We start from the raw sequence: 6,196 nt of genomic DNA, 5'->3' as shown, positions 1-6,196 counted from the left end.
TTGCTAGAGAGGTGAAGACGTTGAGGAATAAAGAAATTTCCCTGGTTAAAGTCTTATGGCGGAATCACCGGGTAGAAGAGGCTACATGGGAGCGAGAAGATGACATGAGGTCCCGTTATCCCGAACTGTTCGAGGGATAAAACTTTCGAGGACGAAAGTTCCCTAAGGAGGGAAGAATGTAACGCCCCGAAGTTCGAGGTAAAATTTTAGCATTTTAAGTGAATTGTTCGGAAATTTGAGTTTTGGTAAACGATAAAATAATAATATAATATTGATTAGATTATTATCATCGGGAATTATTATTACAATTGTTAATGTTAATATTTTCTTTTTATTTACTTAAAATAAATATTAATATTCTTATTTAATATTATTATAATTAATTAATGTTAATATTCTATTTTAAATTTATATTAATTTTATTCAATATATATATATATATATATATCATTATTTATTTTTATTATATTTAATATTATTATTATTATTATTATTATTATTATTATTATTTATTTTTATTATATATATATATTTATTAATACTATTTATATATATATATATATATATATATATATATATATATTTAAAAAAAAAAAAGAGAAAGGAGAAACCCTCGCGCGCGCACCCCCCCCCCATCCGTTTTCATTTCTTCCTTGCGCCACCGCACGACCCCGAGGTTTTCTTCTCCACTGCCTTCACAAAGCGCCGCCGCCATCTCTTCCTCTTCATTCTCTTCTCCTTCCGACCGTGTCCGCCGCCATCTCTCTTCCTCCGTCGTCGTCTCCGTCTCCGAAATCGAACAGCCGTCCGCCGTAGCCATCCATTTCCGATTTCCTTCTCTGCCTCACACAACAGCAGATCTGTCGCCGCTCGCCGGCCGTCTCTGTCTCTACCACCAGCAGCGCCTCCTTCCTCGTGCGTCGTCCGCGAATCGCCGCCGCCCTCGTTCGCCGGAAGATAATAAACCAACCGTGGCTGCCGTTTTCATCCAACCCGACCCGGTTCCAAGCTGACCCGACCCAAAACCGCTTCCAGTCCGAGCCACACACAAATCCGGGTAAGCCGAGCCGAGTGAGCCGCGAGCCGAGCCGCGAGCCGAGTGAGCCGAGCCGCGAGCCGAGTGAGCCGAGCCGCGAGCCGAGTGAGTCAAGCCGCGAGCCGAGTGAGCCGAGTCGCGAGCCGAGTTGAGCCGAGCCACAAGCCGAGCCGAGCCGAGCCGAGGTGGAGCCGAGCCGAGCCGAGCCGAACGCCTTCAAGCCGAGCCGAGCTCCTTGTTTCACCAAGCCACCTAAGCCTTCCTTCCTCCGCTCCGGGTCACGGTGAGTCTTCGGTAAGGATTGTTTCCGATGAATTTCCTAATGTTGCTACATCCGATTTGAGTTTGAATATTGGAATAAGATATGACCCTACTTTTCTCCTTTGAAGGTAGTACAGAGTTGACGCTTGAGTTCTCGGGTCTCGCGGTAGGCTTGTTTGGAGGTAGTTTTCCTTTCCTTGGGTAAGTCAACGGATGACCTTTTAAAACAACTGCTACTAAAGTCATCAACTAAAACCTTTGTGTTTTCGTTTAGGTTGATCCGTTGAGCGTGGATTCGATCGAGGGGCATAACCGAGTATCAGGTAAGGGTTTTCCTACTACTGGACCCCGAATCCAAGCTGAAAATGTAGTAATCCACAGGGGATTACACGTTAGTGACTGTACTGAATAACTGTATGCGTGTTGACTGTTAAGTACCGATATTATATTTTGTCTGATGTAAAGATACTGTGACTGCTAATTGTGGATCGAGATTTTATGTTGATGTACCTTGAAGTTACGGTTCAGTATGTAGTAGAACATTGGTCTGGATGTTGTTCATGGAGTTTGGACGGGGAAGGACAGTGAGTCCGGTTTTTGGTTGGTTAGTTGATTGGATCTAGGATTTTACCTAATGGTGTGCGAATTGGTGATGCATATAGCAACTGAGGGCGTAATTGTTTAAACCTATACTATCTGACTGACAAAGCCTATGGCGGAACTGTAGTATGAATGCCGTTGGGGTATGACTGATGTAGACGGTTTAGTTTGGACTGAGGGGTAACGGTTAGCTTCATCTATGGGGTAGTGTGCCTTACGGATATGTGCATCCTTCGGGAGCACTAGACTGATATGTGCATCCTTCGGGAGCACTAGACTGATGTGTGCATCCTTCGGGAGCACTAGACTGATGTATGCATCCTTCGGGAGCACTAGACTGATGTGTGCATCCTTCGGGAGCACTAGACTGATGTGTGCATCCTTCGGGAGCACTAGACTGATCTGTGCATCCCTCGGGAGCACTAGACTGATCTGTGCATCCCTCGGGAGCACTAGACTGATGTGTGCATCCTTCGGGAGCACTAGACTGATATGTGCATCCCTCGGGAGCACTAGACTGATATGTGCGTTCTACGGAACCACTAGACTGTTATGTAGGGTACCCCCGAATAGGAAGTTAACTGTTGTCCCCTAACGGGCCCAGTAGTGGGTCCCTTACTGGGTATGTTTATACTCACCCTTTCTCTTCTTTAACTTTTCAGGTAGGGGCACAGCGAGGGGCAGACCGACGAGAGGCAAGAAGGATGCGTGAAGGCCATATGGACGCGTCTGGTTTTCTTATCGTTTCCGCTATGTATTTTGTCAGAATATTTTGACTTGTGATTTTGAACTGGTGACTTGAGTTTTTATTTGTGACTTTTTGATTGATTTAAAATAGGGCCCGAAACTGTCTTTTGTAAGGTTTCTAATGTTTTAATGAATCGTAACTGGTCCGTTTTAAATTTTATGTTGGATGGTCGAGTTTTGGTATTTGGTAGTGACCTCAGCTTAGTCCGGAAAGTTGGGTCGTTACATTAACCAAATGGAGGTTGAAATTTTTTCTAAACCTTGATGACAAAATTCATCAATTCTTCAAGCTTTGCCAAAAGGACCAATCATAACTAAAACTGGTGAAGCGACGGTGGCATGAGGTTATGTTAGTTAAGAAGAGGAAGAACCTTTTTCTTTTTCCTTTACTTTTTGACTTAAGCATTCCAATGCTATTTATAGACCCAAATAATAACAATAATATTTATTATTCTTATTTCATTTTCATTTTAGGATATATATATATATATATATATAATACCAAATATATACATATATCTTTATTTCCATTATCTTTTCTAAATAAATGCCTTAAATGCATAAAATCTTAGGCATTTATAACCATTAATAATAATAATACTTCTTTATTATTATTATTTTTCTCTCACCAAAATCTACAATAAACATATATATATTTATTTAAACCATTATTATCTCTTTTAAATAAATATATATCTTTTTCATTCAATCAAATCAACCATCTTCCTCCTAACGAATTATCTTCTTTTCCAAACAAATATAAATATATTTCATCATGTAATTAACTTCACTTTCCAAATTATTAATTAAATATATATATATATATATATATATATATACTCAATTAAATTCAATTTCCACCAAAACAAACTTTTTTCTCCAAAATCTCAAATTAACTTAATTCCTCAATTAATTTAATCAATTAAATTTTTTCCAATAAATCACTTATAACTTCCAACATGAATTATCTTAACCCAACCATAACAACTCCACTTCATAACAAAGATTTATCTTTCTGCAGAATAATTAATTATCTTCCACAACAATTATTTATTATTTATTTTTCTCCAAAATAATCAATTATCTTCCACAATAATTAATTATTATTTATTTTCCTCCAAAATAATTAATTATCTTCCACAATAATTAATTATTATTTATCTTTCTCTAAAATAATTAACCTTTTAGAAATAATTATATTTTCTAAAAATATAATTATTTTACTTTTTATCCCTTAATAAATATCCTTTCTCCAAAATACAATTATCTTTACTTTAAATAATTATATTTCAACAAATAATTATATATATATATATATATTTCCACATATACATATAATTATCAAATCTCCAACAAACTTTCTGCTCTACAATTTAATTAAATAACATCCATAATTATTTAATTCAACTTCAAGAACACTAAAAATTCACAACTTTACTTAATCCTCTTAACCTACTATTTAATCAAAATCTCAACAAACAGCACATGCCAAAACCTCTAAATTAATTAAATATTCATCCAATAAATATTAATTAATTTCAATTCCCATAAAAATCAAATACTTCTTATTAAATGAATTCAAAATAACCCCCAATAAATTAAATTTAATTAAACAAAACTAAGATAATTAACTCCAAAATTATCTTATTTTTCGGGGCGTTACACCAATACTGAAGGCTTAAACTGTGAATGTTAGGATGGTCTAAAGAAAAAACATAACGAAATGACGAGAATGCCTATGAAGTTTGAACTACATCTTTCATACTCATATAATTCTGTGTTAGAAACTTATCTCATTTTTTATTTGCTTTCTGTTATCTGCAGGGTTTACTAAATTATCTTCACATCTTTCCAATTTTTAGATTGTGTATTTGATTCTATGGGCTTATGATGATATTTCAAATAATCTTAGCCAATTTCAGTGAGATTTTTTTATCAATTATCTGAATGTTACAGACACTAAAGCATATTTTTAACTTAGTATATTAGACTTGTTATAATGTAGTTTAGTTTGGTAATTGGCAATAATGCAATACATTTTCCTCTGTTTATGACATTTAATTTAGGTGGAGATGAAGCTATGATAACAGAAGACTTTGATGTGTTATTGGCAGTGGACGTAACTTTTAATTAAGTTATGTCGTGAGCCTATATAATAAACGACTTCTCATTCCACTGAGCTTCTTTGATGAGTTATAGCTTCATTTATTGTTGAGTATATTCATGGTATAACATATTGAATCCATTACCAATTTTGGGAGATTTACAGCAATTTGCAGCATGAGCCAAACAAATTAAATTCGTGGGGAAACTGAATTTTGAGTTGAGTAGAAAGCACCAAGTGAAATTGAAAGAAGGAACATCACTCACAGTTTGAAGCCATTATTGATTTCTTTTGAAAGATTATAGGTAACCTAAAAACTCAGTATGCCTTTTTCAAGGCCTTTTTTTTAAAGCACCGAATGAAGCTACATCTAACATGGAATTGAGCTCATAACAATCTAATGACAATCAACAGGTAATTTTTACAACTAAAGTATGTTATGCTTGAAACTCTAGTTTGATATAAAGTTTTTGATTAGATCTAGCTTATTGATGAGTTTCTTTGAATTTCAAATATCTATAAAGGTTTTTGTATGTTTGACCCCCTCCTCATTGTATGTGTCGCATGCTTATCTATTTTAGTTTTGTTTGAGAGTTCTAAATGTGATTCATAATGGTTTTATGTTCATGGCTTTATGCTCATTATTTTATGTGTGCTTAAATGATCATTTGTTCCTAAACGTGTTTTAATTAGGATTTGGTTAACTTATTAGCTTTGTCTCTTGTTTAACTTGTATTGTATATAAACTTATTAGCTCTTGAAGTGTTAAAGAGTTTTGTTTGTTTACTTTTTTCTTCTCATTAGTACATACATGGAGTTACTGCTCAAGGAGTTCGCTACATAAATCGGCCAGGTCCAACATAAGATTTTTTTCATTCAAACTTTTGAACATAAGATGCATAGGGCACCATCACCCTGTACACAAACTACTACCAATTGTAGTTCGATTATTTTGTTCTTTTCCTTCATCTTTCTAGCATCAATCCTACTGTCACAACATATCAATTGTTTTGAAGTACACATAGTTAACAGTTCTTTAAAAAAAAACGCATCTGACTTCACAAGATCATTATCTTGTCCTCTTATTTATACACTGTATTCATGTGACAGGTGATTTCTTTGTTCCTCTTGAGATCATATTACCTTTTCCTGGGTAATGTGCCTGTTGTTGTTGTAGTTGCGCTTTTGCTATATGTTGGTAGTTACCAGGTATTTCAGATTTTCCTTTTGTTTTCTAATGTATACGGCTAGACAATTTGCTCAAGTTATGCTCCGCTGTGCTGGTTTTTACTATTCTTCTTCTGTCACTAGTACAAATTTGGGTTTTAACGACACTATAAATCAAAACATTGTGGTGTTAAAAATAAAAAAGGGGTAGGGTGGAAGTAAAATATGTCGTTGAAAATAGAAGGGACACACTATTTCTTGACACAATTCTATTGTCACAA

The 6,196-nt window shown here is 35.2% G+C and overlaps 2 non-coding genes across 2 annotated transcripts; both read left to right on the top strand.

Moving 5' to 3' along the window:
* Positions 1–4,525: 4,525 nt before the first annotated feature.
* LOC127149147 (small nucleolar RNA R11/Z151) lies at positions 4,526–4,612 on the top strand. The gene has a single exon (XR_007820552.1). It is a non-coding gene; the product is annotated as a small nucleolar RNA R11/Z151 (small nucleolar RNA).
* A 106-nt stretch (positions 4,613–4,718) lies between these two features.
* Positions 4,719–4,828, top strand: LOC127149148 (small nucleolar RNA Z152/R70/R12). The gene has a single exon (XR_007820553.1). It is a non-coding gene; the product is annotated as a small nucleolar RNA Z152/R70/R12 (small nucleolar RNA).
* The last annotated feature ends 1,368 nt before the right edge of the window (positions 4,829–6,196 follow it).

The sequence above is a fragment of the Cucumis melo genome, chromosome 4, assembly GCF_025177605.1.
Source record: "Cucumis melo cultivar AY chromosome 4, USDA_Cmelo_AY_1.0, whole genome shotgun sequence".
Taxonomy (NCBI): Eukaryota; Viridiplantae; Streptophyta; class Magnoliopsida; order Cucurbitales; family Cucurbitaceae; genus Cucumis; species Cucumis melo.
The sequence above is the reverse complement of the archived record's forward strand: the minus strand, read 5'-3'. Positions and strand labels throughout refer to the sequence as shown.